This window comes from Mchenga conophoros, linkage group LG14, assembly GCF_057382185.1.
Source record: "Mchenga conophoros isolate Kocher_MC1m ecotype Shallow Benthic linkage group LG14, M_conophoros_male_GT1.1, whole genome shotgun sequence".
Classification (NCBI taxonomy): domain Eukaryota; kingdom Metazoa; phylum Chordata; class Actinopteri; order Cichliformes; family Cichlidae; genus Mchenga; species Mchenga conophoros.
In genome coordinates this window covers 33,900,631-33,924,558 of record NC_140539.1, presented here as the reverse complement: position 1 = coordinate 33,924,558, position 23,928 = coordinate 33,900,631, and the positions used below count along the sequence as shown (strand labels likewise).

Here is a 23,928-nt window from a genome sequence, read left to right as displayed (position 1 = left end):
AAGGAAACATTGAATATTAGTAGTGCTACAGAGCTAACGGCTTCCCTCAAAACGTCAAAAGACTACATTTCCACTATCGATTCAATTTTGTAAAAGACGCAAAACATATTTTTTTCATTCAATCACTTCAACTCAGAGTCAGTCAACTGCTAAATACGGCACTTAAATTCATTAGACATTGGCTCATAAAGACAGCAATTATTTGAAGTCCTGTGCCTCCATCCGGTTAGTGCAGGAGTCAATTAGGGTGAACAACTGAATGTTAACTGGCTCATTAGATGGTGGGAAACAAAGCAAATGCCACATTTCCATAAGAACATTGCTAGTTTGCTTGCTGGAGAGTTACCCAAAATCGCTTTTTAAAGAAGATTTCAGATAACTACAGAAATTTTAATTACTAAATATTCCAGATTAAACAGTTCTGCATCAACTACTGCCTGATCAGTTGTTGGTGAAATTTGTTCTTTTTTCCTTCTGTGTTGAAATACTAAGAACACACATAGTTAGACAGATATATAGAAATAAAGGTTCACCCTGACCACATGTTAGACACATGAGACATGCCTGCAGCATCGTGCAGTATAATCAGTTTGGTGGTTGGTAACTGAGGTATATCCATGGAGGGACACACAGACCTCTACAGACTAGGCAACGGCACCCTGACTGCCATTATATATCGGTGGTGTTCCAGTAGCACAACTCTGGGAGACTATGTTTCCAGGAGCTTTCCAGGAGCTCATTGATGTCTTGGTCCAGATCGGGAAGGAGATCCTCCAGGACGGCATCCGCCATGTCATTAGAAGCGCGCCAGCAAAATGAACTAACCTGCCGCATCATTTTTTCTCTTTATTTCTCAGTGAGTCTTTGAATTCAGCCATCTGTAGGTTGATAATTTTCATTTCCATCAAACAATGTGGCATCCTTTCATTCCTAACAAATTACCCAGTCAGTCAAAGATAAAACTTGTTTTTGCCTTTTAATGAAGAGATAACTTTTTGCATTTATTTAGTTGCGTAACTGCGGCTAAATAACTTCAAAAGTTTGTGTTCAACGTGTCAACAAATATTTCTCATTTCACATCAATCACTGAAGTTTTATTTTGTTGCCTTTGTTGTTTGAGATAAGTTTTATGCTGTTGTTTCTAAGAATGTTGACTAGCTGCTAGGAGTGCACTGATAAATTACCATACATCAGTACTAGCCAAAATCGTCATTATTTTGCCATCAGCCTTTTGGGAAGTGAAGCAGCATTTACCAATGACGGTGGTCGATGTGTGTTTCTTGTGTCATAATAATCTTGTTCTCTTTAAAATATTAAATGATGGGTGATGAATAACTGATTAGAAAATATACACAAAACAACACACATCCAGACCCACACCTACACAAAAAGACATTGGCTATAAGCTGAGTTGTTATTGTAAACACCAGTACCTCTATTGGCACAGCCACAGGAGGGCCACAAGCCAGTGCATTTGTAGCATTGGTCCCAAACTCTGATTAATGGGAGGGCTGTTTTCAGGAAAAGCGTCCATCATAAAGTTTTTGTCCAGTCAAACATGCATATCATACCACCCCTGTTGTGTTGGTCAACAGCGCAGACTACTGTGTGCCAAAGACAAGAGAAAAGGGGGGAGGCATGTTAAGAGTGAATGAGATAGAAGAAAAGGCAGGTATGTGGGGGTGAGAGCAGGGAACTACAGTAACTGGTAACTGGGACTGAGCTGGCTGATATGCTGAAGAGAAGGGAGGTAGACATGCTGTGTGTGCAGTAGACCAGGTGGAAGGCAAGCAAGTCCAAGAGCATTGGAGATTAATTCAAGCTGTCCAACCATGGTGTAGATAAGACAAGAAATGACAGAGGTTTGAAGGAAGGGCATGTGAATTGTGTTGAGGTGAAGAGAGTTTAAGACAGGATCGTGAGTTTGAGGCTGGGAGTCAAAAGAGTGATTTTGAATTTTGTCAGTCTTTATTCCCCACATGTTGCATGTCAAAAGAGAAAGAGAAATCCTGGAGTGAGTTGAATGAAGCTGTAGAGTGCCCCCAATGAGAGGAGAGCGGTAACTTGAGCAAACCTCATTTGGCATATAGCCGAAGGGATCAGAGGTGACGAGACGGTGTTGGGTAGGTATACCGTTAAGGGTTGGAATACAGAAGGAAAGATGGTAGCTGCTATAGTTCCAAAGGGTGGGCCAACATCATTTTAAACCCTATGTATTAAGAAAGGGATGTCTCATAAGTTCATATGTGTGTGAAGGCAGACAAGTGAATAATTCTAGCAATATATTGTATTGTATTGAGGAAGATGCACAAAAATTGATTATATCTTACTGTATGTAGAATGTGCAATCAGAAGGAGATAGGAGGCTGCAAGGTGGTGTCAGGAGAATGATATGCAGTACACTGAAAAAAAGGGACTGGCCATCTCTTGGATTTATGTAAGCATCTTGCATGTATTTAACACAATTGCCTCATGTTTTAAAGATAAATGTAACTATATAGTGTAAAAACGACATGATATGCAGAAAGGGTGTATTAAATTGTTCATATCATGTTCAGGTGAAGTAAGTCAATAAGATAGCAACGTTAAATCTCGTGAAACCACGCGTGATTTCATCTCGCGGGCTTTGGATCGTGGTTTAAAAAAATGCATCCATCTCAGTCAAGTCGAGCAGCCAACTCTACGTTTTTTGGTATGTCTTGATTTTTTGAATTATTTAATATTTACCATATTTCAGCCAAATGTAGTTAAACGTCTAAAGTGCCGCCATGTAACATGCTAAAAAAGAGCCGTTAGCTTATTTGCTGTTTTATCTGTTGTCAAAGAATTGGCGCTTTTTCATTTGAATTTGTCTTTGGCACAAGAGCCGTAATATCACATTAAACCTAATTGCGAGGCACTCATAACATAATTTGGTTTTCTGTGTGAATAGATTTGTCAACTGACTCTTCAGTTACATTGTGTATTTACTGCACCGTGGTGTTAGTGAGATTTTGGACATTGAACAGCTTTAGCTAATATCATCAGCGGCATTATGCTAGCTTACATCCCTACCCCTCCTGCCCTCACCTGCTGTCCTTTTGTTTTTGTTTTTGTTTTTGTTGATGCACATTGAGAGACCACATCTATTCTGCATTTCACCAGGAGTCAGCTGATGGATTGTGGGTTCAAGGTGTTATGGTAAGAAAGTATATTCTATTTTCGCTTAAGGTTTCTGTAACTTAATTATAATAGGTTTTTTATAATTATTAGGTGCATGCATACTCAAATAGACCACCCTATTAATACAACTGAGAAATCCAAAATCTGCCATAGGTTTAACTTATACCTGTATGTATTGTCAGAAAGGTGATTACTGGACTCACATTAATGCACACTTGAACTAAAATGAGGTTGTAACTTGTGGGTTCTTGGGTTGCAAATCAGAAATAAACATCTTTGGATTTTTTTAATCCCATAAGATCTGGAAGCACAGTTTTTATTCAACAAAACATTACTGATTATTAACCAAGCACAGTGCCTGCTGTTATTTCAAAATAATTTTATGTCATTTCAGATGAAATGCAGCATTCCAGTGCATCCCAACCATGCCTTTACAGTCAAGGTTTCTGACGGAGCTGAGTTTCTCTCTGACAGTCTGCTGAAAGTGTTTGCAAAGTGATCGGGGGAACAGGGCACAAAGCTAAAGGATGTAGCTGCCATAATGACAGTAAGAACTTTAAAATTCTTTAACTACAAAGTGTATATGTATTGCATTAGGTCAGTAAAAGATTTTTATGCTGCATCCATTGAAACAGTCAACTATTACCTGTGAGTACTGATTCCACCGAAAGGATGCCATAATTTTCGTCATGCATTTACTGGCCCACTGAGAAAAATTGATCTTTTAAAAAAAATAAATGTTCTGGAAACTATATATCCATAAAGTTGATGTCAAACAGGAACTTTTGATATTGCTTTGTAGATGCTGGTGTTGCATGTTGACTGGTTTAAGTTTTTGTCTGGGATCATTTTCTTCTGTGCTACTGAAAAGTTCACAAATCTCTGTTTTCTTTGTTATAATACTTTAGGATGACATTAATGCTCGAAGGGAGTCTCATCAAAGTGCTCCGCATCTGTGTGAAAGACAATTGCAACATCTTGGTGCAGGAGTTCATGGTGAGTGTTTTATGAGTAGATTGTGGCTTTGCAACATTTAAAAATGCATTTAGTTATCCACTTGATCCTCATTGGACTGGTTAGGACCAGTAGTCCTCTTTAATAATTTGAAGTTCACATGAGGCCTGGTAGTGAACTCGGCCGCCGGCCCTTGAGGCCCCACCCCTGTATTAGGGGTCACATCAGTGTGAAAAAACTTTAAATTTGTCATTCTAGTGAACAAAGGAAAATCCCACCAATATTTATATTAGCTTTTGTTTGGGAAAAAAAAAAAAAAAGACCAACAGCTAACCAAATTGTGGGGCTGAAAGTCTAAATTCTAACATCTTCTGAGTGACAAAACCTGGATTTCTGATGGGCCGGTGTCTTTCTAACAAAAACGAATGTAAAATTATGTTTTTCACCCTCTCTTAGAAACTCTGTTAGACCATGAATGGCAGCATGGCAGGCCACTCTTTGGCTATAGCTATTTACTATGTTGCTTGCATTGGTTTAAATTACTCTAACATTAGAACTGGTAGATTCAAAAGAGATGAGTTTAAAAGGGAATCTTAAAAAAATGTTTTGTGTTTAACCAGGACTTGACTGAGGCCACTGCACAGATTGAGAAAACCACAATGAACATCTGTCTCCAGAGGATGCACCAGGCAATGACTTTTCTGATGTTGGCATCATCATCGAGGGTATAGTAGTTCTTCAAGATCTGGATAACGTGACCTTTGCAGTAGCCATGCTGTTTGGACCTTTTTTATTCCTTCAATATGAGTTACCCATCACAACTCTGCTACACTTTTGAGGTGATTCAAAGGGTGGTAATGGAGTTGGAAGCAACTCAGCTCTCAAGAAAAGTTCACAACTAAGACAAAACTGCTCCTGCAATGAAAGCTCACTGTTATGCATGTGAGGTGACCAGCTCTAGGTGAGAAGACATTTAAATCTCACACTTGTTCTGCTGCATTTTTGAAGCTCAATTCCAGGAACAGATCGCAGGGTTCATTTTTATATACACTGCAACTGCCATGAGGACGAGCCGTTTTTTTGTTGTTGTTGTTGTTTGTTTTTCCTTTTACTCTGTACAAGTTCTCTGTTTGGCAGCATTTTTAAATTTCTCTTTGTATTTTTTTCTTTCTTTTACTAGTGAAGAGATGTAGCATGAACAGTTATGCAGTCTAAATATCCCATATGGGCCGTGTGAAATGGTATTTTCAGTTTCATTCAGTTGAAGTAAGGAACGTTGAATATTTCTAAGTGTGCTGTTTTGAACCAAGATGTCACAGTATGATCAGTGCTGTAATTTTTGACAGTCACTGTATCAATGTTATTTTTGCATCTCTTGAATAAAGGTTTTGACCTGCAAGTGCTAATTTCTTTAGTTATTGGGGTAAAATGGGTAATGTTAATAGGAAGGTGTTTGCCAATTCAGTAACCTAATTTAATGTTAATGGAAACTAACATTACCTCAAATTGTTTAGTTATAATTGTTGTTTAACTGAATCTTGACGTCAGAGGCCTTAAATAGAATGTTTTGATTTGTTCTTTCCCAACATTTTTCAAAAGAAAGAGTCTAATTTCTTTGCTGTGATTGATTCCAGAGAACACGGAAGAACTGACATTATTTAATTGTTGGTTTATATAGATTCAGTAGTGGAGTAATGTCAGTTTAATTCTTTACCTACTGTCAATGCAGTGAAATTAGACATTTTGTTTTGAAAGGCTACTGGTGGATGCCAGCAACCATCTTGGAAGAGGACAATATAATCTGTTATAAGGCCTCCATTTGAAAATTGTGTATTTGATACTAGAATATAATAGCAAAATGTAATTTGAAGATAACATGTAGTATTTAAGTGACCAAGTAGTATTGGGTAAAAGTTATTGAATGGTGTTGGGATAAAGTGAGAAAATTGTGAAGGATTAAAATATTTCAAGAGCTCAAATTACTTCATCAAAACATGTTTAAGTCACATTTTATCAACACAAATTGCACAGGTTTATTGAACATGAATAAATTGTGTTAATTTAACTCAATTGTTTAAGTTGCTGCCAAAGCAAAACATCTGTGTGCAACAAATGTCCACCATTGAATTAAGTAAATCCAACAACATATTTTTTTCAGTGTATTGGAGGGTAGTCTAGACTTTAGAAATTACGAAGATCAAGAGAGAGAAGCCTTAAATTGCCAAAACTGAAGGAAGAAGAATGTTGCAAAGATTTCAGGAAGGGTGTAGGGGAAGTCTTGCCAGATGATGGGAAAAGTACAGATGAAGTGGTGAGAGAAACAACCAACAAGGTATTCTACAGGTGTCATCTGGACAGAGGATAGAAGACAAGGAGACTGGATGGTTGAATGAAGTGAGCTGTATGTGAGGCTGGAAAAGGACTTGTATTGACTGGCTGGAAGTGCAGAAAATGACAAAGAGTGGAAACGCAGTTGGTCCAGATGACATACCCAAATCGGTATAGAGATGTCTATGAGAGAGGGCAGTAAAATTGTTTAACACAATCCTGGAGATTGAGAGAATGTTTGAGGAATGGAGGAGAAAATGAATGGTACCAATTATCTGCAGAGCTGTAGTAACTACAGAGGGATGACATGATGAACATACAGTATAACAGAAATGTGGGAAACAGTTGTTGAAGTTAAGAAGAGAAGCCATAGAGGTTAGTCAGCAGTAGTATGACTTCATGGACAGAAGGAGCACTACAGATGCAATGCTTGATTTCTGAGTTTGAATGAAAACGTATAGAGATGGCCAGTATATCTTACGGAGCTCAGAGGGCCTGTAGTACTGGATGAAAAATCAGGGGTGGCAGAAAATTATGTGAAGGTGATGCAGGACATCTATGAGGAGAGTGAGAGAGTACTGAGTAGGAGTGCAGTAGGAGTGACAGATGGGTTCAAGGTGGGGGTGACATTGCAGCAGGGACAAAGGGTGTTGAATATGGAGTTGCTGGGCAGAAGTGGTGGATGTGAGGGATAAGGTGAGATGTAGGCAGCAAACCTAAAAGGAGCAGCCAAAAGAAGAAAAAGAAGGACCCATATTGGCACAACTATGTTTGTGATTGATTTATTGATTGTATAATATACATTATTCACTTAAATTAAAAAGTGTTACGATCCAACCAACTGTATTATTCAAGTAAGAAGCAACACCTTACATGTAAAAGAAATTATTATATAGCAGGCATAATAAAATGTATCATAGTCCAATGTTACAAAATGTTTTTACCTAGCAAGATAATATACCCAATTAAAATTTGTCTTCAGTCCAATTCTAGTTTATCTTATTGTGGAATGGCTACAGTCACTCAAGCTGAATGCAGAATTATGGAATTCTAAAGCAAGTCGAGATTCTTTTTGTTGTAAAGAGGAGCTATAAGTAAAAGTTAGTGGAACAACATGCAGTGCAGTGTCCAATCCCAAATAAAACCCTTCCGGTCAGGATCAAAAGTAGGAGCACAAACTTTTTATTCTTTCATAAACACACGTTACTGAGCATAGATCTTTTCTGGATTCGTGAAATTGCCTTTCTACTGCACAGGGAGAAATTTCCTGACAATCACAATATTCTATTTTTCCTTTCAAACTGGTGCATTTTCTGATACTTACTGACTGCTGGAGCCAAATTCATCTTTTTAATAACCTTAGAAACATAGTCGTGTCACTGGGAGTGGTGGGCAATCTCTGTCTTGCTCAAGAACCCTTCAGCAGGGCAGATGCTTACTGTCGCAGTGACAAAATGATTCTGTATGACTCAGGGAGCTTTGTGACTTGCTCATCTTTCGACTGTGGGCTCTGGTATCGTTCAAACTGCAAAACACTGAAAGTGGCTTGATCAACGGTAGATGTGATTATAGGTAGTTTTGATGCTGAATGACCATATTACTATTAATAATTCAGTCCCGTCTTATAATACAGGCAACATCATCTCAGTGAGATGATTCCATGACTATATTCTAGATATGGATTAGGATTCATCAATAGGATGCAACGTTTGTTTGCGTAAGATATCTGAAATCTACTTTATAGATAAGAGTAGTGTATAGGGAAAAAAATATTTCAACAACACCAGTGTTCTGTAGGCCAGTGGTACCATTGAACTTTCAATAGAATTTAAAAAACAAAGCACAGAAGATACAAGATGACTTAACACCAGCCCTTAGGAACACATGTGGCGCTCCAAAGAGCTGCTTTGAATTCGGTCCAGCTGAGCAGCTGCTTGCACCACTGGATAATTTTCTTGCCATAGGAAAAAAATATTACCTTTTTTTTTTAATATTTACATTTATTTATAAACATAGGTTGTCCTTTCATCCCAAAATCTCTATCAATAACAACAACAGTGTTCCAAGGTTACACCTATCTTTAAACACCTGCTGACTTTGTCGTCCAACTTGCTGTTAATTTCAGTGGTCACGGGTACATGACATGTAAATAATGCATTTATAGACACTAGTCAAATTAGACTTGCGGGGCGACCGTGGCGCTGGGGGTTGGGGACCGCATCTGTAACCGGTTCGATTCCCGGGCTCTCTGTCCTGGTCGTTGTTGTTAGGATGCCTGGGTCGTTGACCCAGGGTTTTTGTGTTTAATTTTATTATTTGTAATTTCTAGTCTTTGGTTTCTTTCTTTGAGTTCTGTCTTATGGTTTATGTCTCTGTCTTCTCTAGTTGCTCTGTCTCCCCTGTCAGCTGTATCCCCTTGTCTAGTTCACGTCTCTGTGTATCCTTAGTTGCTATATCCCCGTGTCCAGTCAGTGTCTGTGTCTGCCCTGGTCCCACGTCTCTGTTCCCTCTGTTGTAGTGCCTGCATGTGAGTCTGTGTCTTTTGTTCAGTCTGTGTTATGGGTTTCCTGTTTTACTTTGAAAGTCCATGTCTGATGTTGATGTGTCTGGTTTTGCTTCCACTTGTCTCGTTAGGCCTGATTTGCCCCAGCTGTGTTTCCCTCCTGTTACCCATTCCCTGATTGCGCCCTCTGTGTATTTGAGCCCTGTGTTTCTTTGTGTCTGTGTCGCGATCTACCGTTTACCTAGCTGTGTGTTCGGTCAGTCCTCTGGTTTAAGTTTATTTTGATTTGTTCCAGTTATGTTATGTTATTCTTTCATGGGCTTTTGCACCACAAATTCATTTCTGCAAGGTCAGACTGTCAACCACTGAGTTCTACTTTAACATCTTGAGAGGTATGAGGGGAAAGTGCAAACAACTGGAGCTGTGGCCTCTGACATAACGCTAGTGACGGGTTCACAGAGCACTGAAAGCATAGACCATCAGGAGTAAAGAATGACATCTAAGACTCCAGTAGAGTGCACACACATTTTCAGGAGATTACTATACATGAAATGAAAAATCTCAATTCTCCCTCATAAAAATATTAAGCAGAGATTTACACACTACTATGAGGCCAAACACACTGCGGTCGTTCAAATGATATACGGTCTTGATATACTGATCTGAAAAAGAAAAGGAAAAGGAAATGAACTGCATCTGAAAATCATTTTCTCAAGAAATAGGCAAAAATGTAACAATGACCTGAAACAAAACCTGCCATACATCTGCCTTTCCAGCTTATCAACATCAGAAATGGTCTGCAGGCAGGGTACTGCAGGTACAGATTTCTATAAAACATGGTGGAAGTTCTATAAAGGTTTGAGGCTGCATTTCTATGGCGTTATTTTTGTGCCACTATTCTGAGCGCACGTAAAAAAAAAATTGCAGGTGCAAGTGTTGCATTTTGAGGAGAAATTTATTTTAGGCGAAGAAAAGCTAAATTTGAGTGAACAAAATTCATTGCTGCGTGCAAAAAATGTATTTCAGTGTTTGCTATTATCCACACACACACACACACACACACACACACACACACACACACACACACACACACACACACACAATAGCAGCCCCTCTCGCTCAGTTTTTGCATTTGCGCTCGCTCGCAATGTGTTGCTTGCGCTCTCAACATTTCTGCCCGTGCGCGCTCAACTCTTTCTGTACACCGTTATATTTGTGCCACAAAACCAGCCAATCACAGGCTTGGATGCAAAAAAATCTGATTGGCTGTTTTGGTCTCCAATCAGCTAGAAATGACAAAATGACTTATGCAAATATGTGATGTCTTGATGAATCGAGCAGATATTTGAAGTTTACACAGCTACATTATTGCATGAAAATATCTTAAAAGTTTATTTTGTGACCCAGAAAGAGTAATATTCCAAACTCCGCTACTCTGTGTTCCTCCGCCACTGCCTCGATTGAGTTTTGGACGAAATGGATTCTGGGATATTGCATTTCGTCATTTCGAGCTGGTTGGAGACCAAAACAGCGTGCGCTCAATTTTTTTTTACGCTCAGAATAGTGGCACAAAAATAACGGCATACATTTCAGCCAGTGGTATTGGAAATCTTGTTAAAACGGATGGATTGTGAACACAGAAAAGTAAGGGCAGATTTTGAAGCCATCTAGTGTCTGATTGTGTCAAGCCAGTGATACCAAACACAATGTCAATGTGGGAAAAGCAACTGGGCAGAAAATTACACAATAGAACAATTTCCCATTTTTCTAGCAAAACATTTTTAATAAAGTCTATTCAGTTTATTATATAGCTTTAACTCTAGCAAGATCCTGACCAATTTATTGGCGCTAAATATTATCAGCTGATATTAGCTATTTGCTGATTGGTAAATTAAAGAAACAGAATTGGAAGAAACACCATTCAACTATGTTATGAGTGCTGATGTTGTATAGTTAGTTGACCAGAAGGCAACTTTTTGCAACACACTGGCTTGCAAGGCTACAAATGACAATCGGCTGATCTGAGCAGAGTCAGTTAGTAAATAATGAATTTTATATAACAAATGTTTGGGAAATGTGTTTGTTTATTTTGGCTGAAAGAAGAAAATATTGGCTGATACGTCAGATAATCAGATTCTTGTGAAATATTGGTCTTAAAAATCCTAAATCAGTTGGACTCCAGCTATAATCTTGAGAAGTTAATACATTAATAGGAGCAGCACTGAATATATTCTTGTTAAGATATACTTGTTTAGATACTTGATACTTCTCTGTAGTCTGGTAAATTCTGGTCATTTTTTCAGTATTTTAGGTTGTTATCTTCATCAATAACGGAACAGCTGAGCAAATAATCCAACATCACACACAGTCTGACACAGCCACACGAGGGAATGGATGATATAGAGCCTGACAGATGTAACAAGCATACGTTTGGGTGGCACTGAAACACAAATAATAAAAAGAGTCACTCTAGACAACAGAAGAACCATATTTCTTCCAAGAGTGGAAAAGGAAGTGATACCCCAGTAGCTAAAACAGAGGTGGCTTCAACTATACCACCAGTGTTTGAGCAGTATAGCCAGCAACACAACAGGACATTTTCCAAAAGAAGAAACTATTGCAATGAAAATAAATCATCTGCAAGTGAAACCCAAACATATACATTTAGACTCAAATGTAACAGCTTGTCTTTTCCGGGTCACAATTACGAGAAGACTGGAGAGAATGTGAGGTAAGCAGAGGGGAAATGTTTCCAATTTTTGTTCTCATCCATCTTTGTATATCACCATTACTCTACTGAAAGTGTTTTCCTATTGGCAAATGTGCCCAGTGCTTCAATAATAAATCATGACGAAAAGCTATGGCCTCCAGCTTAGCTGGCATGATTCTCAACAATTACATCTCCTCGTTTCAGCCCATGTTATCATGGCAAAGTGAAGACCAGTTCAACCATCAATAAGATCAGAAGAGCAGTGAAATGAACACTGTCTTTTGATTTAATTAATAGAAATGCTTTTAGTCATGAGTTAGAAGCAGTCAAAATAGAATATCATTCATAATCTAGAATAATTCTTTCACATAAACAATGTTATATATTTAGTGAACAGTGGATTTTACTATTAAACTGTGGGTGTATTTCTTTGCTCACGGGCCTAATGTAATAGGAAGCACACCATTAAACTACATAAACACACCTCACGTATAAGAGTCCCATCATCCTTTGCAAGTACAACTAATAAAACTCTCAACATTGGATTGGTGAGGTTAAACTTTTGCAGCTGTGCCCTCTGTGCTATTTGCATCACTGTCCAGCAAATAGTGAAATGTGCTAAGTGAGAGTGCACAAAAAAACATGTAAATTATGTTGATGCTTACCAGAAAAACATTCTGAAAGCGTCTGATGAGCTTAACACAGCTGGAAATGAATAGAGTGTGAAAGGGGAAAAGGAAGGGAGTAGGAGTGGAGGTGGGTGTGAACAACAGCTACTGTAAGAGTTTTGAAGAGACAGCAAATGGTCCATGGGGTGAAATGGAGAGTTTAGTACTTGTTACAGTCAGCAATTACCAGCCATAAAAGCCCTTATAAGGGCAGGCTGCCTATAATTCTCTACTTTGCTTAATTTTGTTGCTTTGTTGGTTTGTTTACATGCCGTGATTGGAGAGTGACGCTTATGAGTCGTTTTCAAGATGTACACAGTGAGAGGCTTTTTTATGCTGGGTGGAGGGGGATGTCACTAAAAATACAGAAGTTCACAACTACAGCTCTCTTTGATTTATTTCATTTGTGTTTATATCTTGGACAAGTTTAAAGGTGCCAATAATGCCTGTGAAGTTGTGAGTCTTTCTTTGCACTAGCAGATGGGGAGCCAATGAGCATCAGAGCATGACAATATAATGAGTCTACTAATCATAGCATTCAGCCAAGCAGACAATAAAGCCATTGTAATCAGTTACAATACTGGCTACAGTAGTAAAGAGACAAAAAAGTTTCATGTGGACAGGCTTTAAACAAGAATCAGCAGGACCAGAGCGACATGGCTGCTAAAGGGAAACTGTTTTAAAACTATAATTCCAACACTTGCTGAAATAATACCAAATGCTAGTGGGAGTGTAGTGCTGCAATAATGTGATAGAGTACAAGTACAGTATATTATTTTTATAATTACAGTTGGTTAATTCCATGTGATCTCATCAAATGCCTCCTACCTGACCATCCCAAATTTGCCTGAGAAAAATCCACAAGGACTTCATTGAGAATATGGAAAATTGTAGCTTTCTACTATTTTTGTAGAACAGCACCCAGCACACATTCTTCTTGACCAAAAACACCCCTTTGTTGAGGGCCTGTGAGGGTGCATAAATTGAATTAAACCACCTTCTGCCGGAATAATCTTCATATATAATATTAATAGAAATGTGCTTTTCTAATAGACTGAATTTGGAATTGGTGAATGGTGTCAAACCTGGGGAATATAACACTGAACTTGGATGAAGATGCATCTTTTTTATCCCCAATATTCAAACTTTATCTGTGAAACCATTCACCTGATTTGAACTGCTGTAAAGAATGTTATGTGTCATCAATATGGGGAGCTGTAAGCAAAGTGTTTATCACCTGTCTACAAAAATGTGGTTTGTAAAAATCCACTGTCTGGATATGCAAATACAAATGCATTTTTCAATGAATTCAGTAATAATAATACCTTACCAAACCCTTGTCTAAGTATTTATGGTTTGTCTTTAAGCAATTTTGAATCTAAGATATTTTTTTATTGCTGTCACCCAATAATTAAAGCAGACTCTAATCATTATTTTAATTTAATTACAAGCTGCTCCATACTGCTCAACCTCCCAAAGTTGTGATCAGATGCTGGAGCATTTTTGAGATCTTTCCTTGAGAAATGCAAAATCTTTTTTTTTCAGTTAGTCTTTTTTACTACCAGTAGAGTAGGTGGGAGTGAAAGGTGCTGCGCATAGTGAAAAGCCAAAAACAACTACAACCTCTCTGCAGTTTCACTCAGTTCTAGCAAGGTTAACCGCATTCTGCAGGTAATGGTTTCAGTTTTATAGCCTGTTATATGCATCATATTTTGTCTGTGCCAAAAATATACAGTGCACAGCTGGATACTAAACCTTTGTTTATGCACAGCCTTAATGAACAGGTTCAGCTGACAAATTATTCTTAAACAGCAAAAAATAACAATATAAGAGAATTACTTAAAAAAACAGCCTAAAATGTCTTTTAAAACAACCCAACTTTAGAAAACTCATCGCAGTAAACTCCAATGTGGTACCTCAGAAAAGAATTTCAACCATATACCTACAATATCATTTCACTGTAATCCAAATCCTCAAAATAATACAATCGATTAGTCTGTAGATTTCTATTTCTGTGACATTTTCTTTCTCTTTATTGAACTAACTAATTATTTTTAAACTATTTGCTCTTTGCCTCTGCTGGTCTTTCAGTAACATCACAGTAGTATATGATGAGGGATAATGGGAAGCTATCCAACCGGTTTTATGTGAGCACTGTCACGCTGAGTGGTGCAATCAAAGACTGTATTATGCATGATAAAGAAAAACAGGAGGAAGTAGGTTAAAAGCAAATGACCAGCTGACTGTTTGCCTGCTATTGTTTTCAGTCCTCTAATAATATTGTAACATCCCAAATGGGAATTTTGAGGGGAAGTTACAAGCTTGCTCTAGCAAGGATTATGGCTGTTTGCCAAAATATTATGCCTGTTCTATCACATTGGCTTGTTTTGTTTTTCATTATGTCTACATTTCAATTGCTCGTGTTGTGTTTACCTACATGGAGTTCTGGAGCTCTATAAAAAGACTGTCAGCTTGTTGCATTTAGATATCAGAGGGAATAGCTGATGCTTTGCTCAATGTCACTGTAATTGGAAAGCGAATCTTAATGTGTGTTGTTAATGGTCAAAAAAGACCACACTTCAAATCAAAAGTTCGAAATTTATTTCATTTTATTTATCAGTCAATTATTTAATTTGAAAGGGTAATTTGATGTATTACTTGTTCCTGCCTTATAATGGTAATTTTCTAGTAATAACAAAAGCCCTGACTTTTTAAATAATGCTTTCACATGAAGTGAGACAGAGTAAATTAACAAGAAAAAAATGTTGTAAAAAAAAAAGATTGGGATTTCTTTTCTTTTCTTTTTTCTTAAGCCAACAGACTGTTTTTTCTCATTTGTGCAGACTTAAACTGAAGCTAATAAAACACTCAATTCCAAAGATGCCGTTCTTTTCCCCCCCTTTTAATCCAACCAACAGTAAATCTAAAATATATTCATGTATGTGTTATGTTTTAACCAGTTGGAAAAAAACAAAACAAAAAAACAAAAAACAAGTAAATCCTCAAATTTATGAAGCAAGAAGCAGTCAGTGTGAATGTTTGTTGCAATGAATTAACCGATCATCTCCTGTGTAAGAGACATTCCTTTACACATATTCAGCAGTTGCTACTTTAAAATGCCTAACCCCCTCTCGCCATCAGAAAAGAAAGAAAGAAAAAGAATTTTAAAGGGTTCCTCTACTCGAGAATTCCTGATCACACTTTACAATTATGATGTTATGTGTTGTTAATTGTTTTTAGTCTGAGAGCCTGCACGGCTGTGCCAGAGGGTTTGCGTAGGCTTTCAGCACCAAGGACAGCTCCTTTATAATGCCACCACAAGCTGCTTCACCCAGGGTGGGTGATTAACATTCACATTTAATACAAATTCTTTATAGCTTAGACATAATAACCCTGATTTCTAACTGTGCATTTTGTGATGTTATATGGGAGTCTTTACTTTTATTTTCCACTTCAGTTTCATTTATTATTTACAGCAACACCTATAGATATGAATAATTTTCTTGTGATATCAAGTATCAGCGTCATGCTAAAGCATACTTGGATACGGCTTTGTTTGTCCTTTTTTTGGGAATCTTTGTATTCTCAACAACAGGCAACTTGATGTTCTTTAATTAAGTTCTTAACACTGTAAAGAAGCATAACGTTGGAACAAATTCGATGTTCATCAATCAAGAGTCTGCACTGTGCTGTACTGGAAGCATTTATGAATGATTCAGCTACAATGTAGCAAGTTATGAGGTCACCAAGTGCCGAGGCGCACACTGCATAAAAGTATCCATTGCTCAGAACAGAATGTCAATGACCAGAAATCTAGGAGGGGTTGAGCAATACAAAAAACAATTACCCAAAAACATATAAATAAATAAACATTGTTTTTTTCTTTTTAAAGAAAGAAGAAAACTCAGGGTTTGGAATGGTCACAGAAGAGTCCTTATAGCTGCTGACCTGAAGAGAATTGTTCAGCCAAGACATGCCAAAAATATTGAAATAAAACAGGTTGGAAGGAATTGTTTAGAATTCCTCATAGACAGGTGTGCAAGCCTGATAAGCAACTACAAGAAAAATCAAATGGAGGTTGCCATTCATAATAGGTTTCTCTAAGTTATTAAGTTTGAAATTTACTTTAAGGTAAATATTCCCTTAATCATACACTGTATGGAATTAGATGCTGGTGAAATGAAATGATTTAACCAAAATCATGGAAAGATTTTTTGCAGGGCTTGATATGTAATATATATTACGGTAAATCGAAAATGCAAAACTTGCCATTGACTATGTTGAAACAGGCTAAAAATATTTCAGGGACTCATATCCTTTGTTGAACACATAATCCAGTGAAGGGACATCTGGTTATACTGTTATTCTGCAGCACTGCAACAATCCCGACATACCCAACATACTCCAAAGACATAACAAAGTGTCTTCTAGGACCAACATGTATGGTTAACACAAAGTCCAGAAAGGTGTGCTAAAAACAACATACTCCATAGCCAGGTTTCTTTCCATTAACTGGCTCAACCCCCCCCCCCCCCCATAGATAATCTGCAATGCAGTGATTATCAACTTTCAAGCTCCAAGCTCTGTTTACATAAAAAGGGTGGTTTGATGGAAATCAAATTGATGGAGTGCACCAAGAACAAAAAGTCAGGGTGATCTGAAGAACACGCGCACACACACACACACACACACACACACACACACACACACACACACACACACACACACACACACACACACACACACACACAAGTAGTTCAGCAAAAGTCAACACATTTACTGAAAAGAAAGCAAGAGAGCAATGCTGCAGAAAATTGTTATTCTTGTAAACTCATAAGCTATTTATTTTACCACTCAGTGGATTCTCAATGCCCCCATATATTTCTAATGTCACAGCTGCAAATTAGTGAACTGAAATTTGAAGTATAACTATGGTACCCAAGAAGTGACAACAACCCATAAACTCAGGCCAGCTTCTAATCTATCAGTTTGTTGGAATTCAAGCAGCAAACAAAAAAGCTAACAGAAAAGCAAATAGACACATTTGATGCATACCATACATATAAATTGGGGCAATGTGCCTAAGTTGGGTGGTAGACTATTACAAAGGAGATATGCACACCTTATAGACTCACTGGTTGGTGCCACAAACCCTGTTTTGCTTGAACTGGTTATTCAAATTGTATCACATTATAATGCTGATGAAAAGTTTTAAACAAGGCAGAGAGTAAGATTAGCAGATGAAATTCCCAGTAAACAGCACAGTCTGTTGCAGCTCTATATCAATCTCGAAACAGAATGTGTTGGATTCATAATGTAAGAGAAATGAAGTGCAGGACAGTAATCGCTTTACCCTGATTATTTGGTAAATAGATAGTAATAAATGTTCACAAACAAAATAAAGAGAAACGACTGATTAAATACTAAGCTCTTTTTGTTGGTGAGGATTCCTTTCTAAATGTCAGCTAGTGTTTAATAAAGAAATAAAATTCCAAAATACAGCCTTAGACATACTTCACTTAATTTTTTCCCCCTTTTAAGTGATGCTGAAAATGACATTATTTGGCTCCCTTGTTCTTATATCTGAAGAAAGCTGTTTGATTAAAGGAATGATGGGCAAGATATCATCTGCTCTGTTGCAAATTAACCTTGCTTTTTCAGAAAAGACTACTTTCCAGTATATTTTATAATCCACTTCACAAGCATTCCAAAGTTCTATTCTCTTTCATCTTTTAGATGCCCTATAGGGCAAAAAAAGAAGAAGAAAATGCAAATGAAAAAGCCTGAGTCTAAAGGCAGTAAAACTTAAAATAAAAATGGGAGCTTTGCGCTTCCTTTTTTCGTGAGTGGATAGTATAGAAGCCTTCACAGCATGACTGAAGGACTGACATTTCTGTATTTATAAGAATTTTGTCTCACATACAACAAAACCCTAGAAAAGTACTTTTAGTGAGATTATTTTTAAATTATTTGTTTCTACAAGTTTCCATACACCCCTTTCATTAATAGGATAAACTAAGAAAAATTTTAGAAACAAAATGTATTTAAGGAAATAATATAATTAACATAGGTGCCTCCTACTTCTTTACATGATCTGCATTCCAGTTATGATTTTGACCTAATAGCTATATTATTAGTAATTTAGAATCATTAGCATCAAAGGAAACTCATGAAAAGTTCATTAAAAACATCAGAACCATCAGAACTTATTTTTGTGATCCAGAGGTGTGGAGGTGTTTCAAACTAAACTTTTCCACCTTGACTGAAGCAAAATTGAAATGAGAACAGATCTGACCTGCTTTTATGTAACCTCTTTTTAATGTGGTTTTACTTTCTAACATTTGGTTTAACATTAAATAAATGGTAAATGGCCTGCATTTGTATAGCGCTTTTCTAGTCCTTAAGGACCCCAAAGCACTTTACACTACATTCAGTCATTCACCCATTCACACACCGGCGATAGCAAGCTACATTGTAGCCACAGCTGCCCTGGGGCACATTGACAGAGGCGAGGCTGCCGGACACAGGCGCCACCAGGCCCTCTGACCACCACCAGTAGGCAAACATGGGCTTAGTATCTTGCCCAAGGATATTGGGCATGCAGCCAGGAGGCAGCCTGGGATCGAACCACCGACCTTCTGATTAGTGGCTGACCTGCTCTGCCACCTGAGCTACAGCCACCCCCATTAAAAAAATAAACACCTAATTAAACACAAAGTTTAATTCCCTGATGTTGTGAAACTCATGATTATTGTTGATCTTGCCTTAATGATCATTCTTATTATTATTATTATTGAGAATGTGCATTTTACATTATTGGCATTCTCGTTTCATTAGATGGTTGTACTCTAAAGCACAGTTAGGGATGTTCCAATATCATATGTTTTTTGCTCTAGTCTGTAGATTTTTTTTGCCTTCCAGTTTTTGTGTAGTTTTTTCCTGTGTTTGTGGGTGTTTTTCTTCTTCAACAAGTGAAGACAGATGAGAATACATGTGCTGTCCCTTGCCAGTTCAGGAAGCACTGGTACATTTGGTAGGTTTACTGCCTACAATACCTACTGTACTGAAAAATCAGTACAAGTGAATTGTGCTCCCAGGTCTGAATTACACTACTGAAGTGAAACAAAGATTAGAAAATTGTAAGATCACCAGCAATATTCAGTCTGACGTTGATTTATCCACAAACTAAGGCATTTCTTCATCGTTTTCATCAGACTGTGGTTCTGCTATAATGTTATAACGTGCAAACTGATTAAGTGTACAAGTTTCAGCATTCTAATGTACAGCTGTCAAGACAAAACAAACCACACAAAAGTCTGGCTACGCTAAAGTTGTTTTGTAGTACAGACACCTGATATTTTCATCATTGCTCGTCATTGTTATATTGTTGTTATTGTCATTGCTGTGTCTCCTCCTGTTATCATCACTTTGCTATTGTTGTTTGTTTAAAGAATTTGTAACTAATCGCATGACTTATTCTGAATACAAACAGAAAAAATCAAAAACTAGCAAAATATGTTCATTTAAAACGAGAATGAGGTGACTGTAACACCCCAATAACGCATCCTTGTTTTTTGTAAACAATATTGAACAACATTATTTAATTATTTATTTAATGTTTGACATTATGAACATTTAATGCTGAGATGATTGTAGAATTTCACTTTTTTTTTCTTGTTATCAAAAAAATTTAAGCATTTTTTTTAATTCTTTCATGAGAAAAATAAATGCAGCATTTAAATCTAGTTTGAGGTAAAATGCAGTAATTGAAGCACACTTGCACTCTGTGTAAATAAAAGCATTAATCTTCACAAATTGCGTTATGAGTATCATCAACCTGAGTGAGAGCAGGACCAAAGTGTCTCCCTGAGGCACACCAAAACTCTGCCGACATTACCCACATGAGAAGCTTAAACATACTGAAGCATACTTACATTGATCATAATATCAAACAACACTATAATGGAAAAACTGCATCCTTCAATAATGCATTTCCTTTTTTAATTAATGCAAGAACATGTAATATATGATTTCCATCACAGCATCATGGAGTTGACTTCCTTCCCATTTAAGTTACTATTCATAATGACAAACTATTATAATGAACCCATAATGGAAATTGAAGCAAAATAAAACACCCTGAGGGTAATATATATTTCATCGTTTTACTGCCGAATAAGCTGTCTGTTTTCTCGTTGTTGATTTTGAACATTTTATTCAGGATTTGTGGCAGAGGCCTGCATAGCTTGCAAAGCAGGTAACACAAGCACCACGCAGGCAAAAGAAACAAATAGAATTATTTATATGTGTTAAATATTTATTTGGGATCAGTCTGTGCCCCCAATGCTAAAATATAACATAGGTTATTCAGCAGAAAACCCAGAGTGGGTTGGAACATTAAAAGATTAATCCCTCCTCATTTCACTGCTAGAAAAACAACCTATTTGAGGGTTTTGACATCTTAAAAATCAAAAGTGTTTAAAATAAATTTGTATTTAAGTTAACAGCAGCAGTAGCTGTTGTGCTTACCATACTCAAATTAACCTAGAAAATTTATAATGTAAAGCATGGGAATTCTCCTTGAACATTTATAGTTTGAATACATCAAATTCAGCGCACAACTATTCTAGAACTGCTCTGAGCGACTTGGTAACAATATTAATGAACTACATTGTGTGAAACAAATCAGGATCGACCTTGCTAGTAAAATACCTCTGCATTGCAGGGATTCAGACTATTTGAGTTTCAGGTTCTAAGAGATTTAACATGGCTTTTGGGGGGGAGCAAATCCCAAGAGAAACACAATAGGCCTGTGTGAGACAACTGAGGCTTTAAGTTTTTATTTTTGTTTTTATTTTTGGGGGGAAGGGGTCGAACGTGACTCTGAGTACTTGCAATTCATTTTAAAATTGCTTTTTAAAAAATTAGCTATGGTTCTTTATGGTTATCAGCAGGGGCAGTGGACCATTCACTGCGCTGACCTCTGTGTCAAAGCAGTGGCTCAAACACCAGAATTTTATGGCAACTTTACACAATGAATGTCTTTTAGGGTGTGCATTTTAAAAGAAAAAGCTTTAAAAAAAGCTACTGCTTTTACATCTTTGATGAAATGTAATATAAAAAGTAAACATGTAACATGAACAAATTGAAGCAGATATAAATAACAGTTGTGAATCTACCATCTAACTTTAGCTCATCTCAGCTCTTATTTGATCATAGATGTTTTTTTTAAATCACTCCAACACCCACATAAAGCCACGCTAAAGACACTACCGCAGCAGAATGTATATCCCTTCCATTAAATGATAAAGACTTCAGTCTAGTCACTGCAATTTAGAGGTGAATGCACATTGTCTCTGGCAAAGTGCCACAGTGTGTGGAGTACAATCTACCTGCCTGCCTCAGTTACACAAAAGAATTATCTATACACACAGAATAAAAGGTAGTTTTGTATGTGTATTCTTTTGTGTACCGTTTTAGCTGCCACCCCTGGAGGCCATCATCAAATCCCCCTGTCTCAGAGAAACCAGGGCCATCACAGGTGACCCCTTGCACCCCACCAACCACCAGTTTGTTGACCTCTGGTCAGAGCCTCAGGTCAATAAGGTCCCACACCTCCAGACTCACAAACAGCTTCTTCCCCTGGGCCATTTGGACTGTTAACAAGCACCCGCAATTTTGTTGTACATGTAGAATGACAGTAAAAAGGATGTTCTTTATATTCTATTCTAGTTTTTGCAAATTTCCTAAAGAATAAATGAGACTCATCTTGTTGTGCTGTTCTTACACAAGTATCTCAACAGTGTAGTGGTTTACATATCCGCATATCAAACGATATGCTTTAAGGTGGGCCTTTTAATTGGCAAGCATCTGGCATATAATCAACTAAGATGCTAAGAGGAAAAAAATGATCCATTTGATGCTTCATCAATTGGATTTCACCTACTCATGAGTGTCACAGTTGCTACATCCATTTCAAACACAGTCAGCTTACAATTAGATGGACCAGAGGCACCAGCCTTTATAGTGTATGACCATGCTTCTGTAAAGCACTGGATATTACACAACATATAGTACAGTTACGGGATGTCTCTAAACCCAGCAATGAACCAAATATACAGCGAAAGGCAAAGAGCCGCAAGTTATGCGGCAGCCTCTCATACAAAGATGTCATAAAAATTCATGGTATGAGAAAAATTCATGGTGCATTTCAAAAAACTCTTCCTATAAAACGTTATGTAGTGATGGCAGAAACCCCCCCTCCCCCCAAAATACACGAAACGGATGACTGTGGCTATATCTTGAGGATGACTCTGAATGCAGTGGATTTAAGCAACAGCTTAAACAGAGCAGGAGCTTAGCAGTTTAGATGCCATTATGATGTAAAGAATAATAAAGCCAGCTGCCACGTAAAACTATTTGTTTCCTTAATGCAAAAAAAAAAAAAAAAAAGTAACCACAACTATAAACCAGCTCAAGCTTTCCATAAAAGCCAATCCCAGGATAAATAATTCTTGGTCACAGCTATACAATTAAAACTAAACATCAGCCAGAAAGGGAAAGTACAGCACTATCATCGTGACTATACTTCACAACACACAAATAAACAATGCACTTCATAATAACAAAAAGCAATCAAAAGGTTCAGCCAAAACAATAGAGCAATTTAGAGTGCAGAGCCACTACCTAGAGACATATACATCCTCAGCGGAAAAGTGGAAATCAGCGGCAAAAATAACACTCAAAACACCACAGAGACAGCAACAGAGCTAAGACAGGAACTCACAGCAAGTATTCATCCTGTTGAAGTTAAGGTAAAGACTATCCTTACCTCAGACAGCAGTCAAACTTCTGAAAGAAGTGACTTCTTCCCAAGTTGCAAACATCTTCTGAAAAGAAGACTCACAAAGGAGAATGGCTTTGAGTGCATTATTTTCTTCACAAAGTTTTGCAGTTTGCTTGTTTATGACATGCTGAACAATACCTTGTAAAACTTAAAGCATATTACTTATGGCATTTCAGTTAAGAGCTTCAATTAACCATTGTTGGATCAGACATATGCATGGTTGTGAAGAACGGGAGTGCCACTGAAAGAGAGAAAACGAAGTTGAAAGCTATATTTTTTATATGAAATGTAGCCTGTGGAAACGTGATTCTTCTGCATATTTTGAATAATACGTCTTCACATTTTAATTCTTTCCTGAAGACCTTTTGGTTTATTTTTGAAAATGAACCAAAAACTTTTCACCATCTTTTCACTTTTAAAAAGAATTGTACTATCAAATTCACGAAGCCACTAGAGGTTTCCTGCTGATTACACTAAAACTCTGGGTTTACAAATACACGTTGTTTCTTTCACCTTTGGCTTCTTCCTGCTTTTTATTTTTAAATCGAGATGAATTTTTAACACATTTTAAAATTGAGAAATTTTACTTGCAATGCATAAAGTTGCCTGAAATAAAAATAATTCTTATATAAAGCTTTCAAACAATATAAACAAAAGAATGAGGTGAATGCATAACATCACACAAAAATGGCTGAGGTGTAGTATAAAAACAACTTTTTTAGTTTCTTTTTATATGACGGGTAAACTCTTTTTGTAT

The 23,928-nt window shown here is 37.2% G+C and overlaps 1 long non-coding RNA gene across 1 annotated transcript; it reads left to right on the top strand.

The window, feature by feature from the left end:
- Positions 1-2,744: 2,744 nt before the first annotated feature.
- On the top strand, positions 2,745-5,515 carry LOC146560167 (uncharacterized). Its single transcript, XR_014888215.1, has 4 exons — positions 2,745-3,180; positions 3,557-3,709; positions 4,071-4,158; positions 4,737-5,515. It is a non-coding gene; the product is annotated as an uncharacterized LOC146560167 (long non-coding RNA).
- Positions 5,516-23,928: the final 18,413 nt, after the last annotated feature.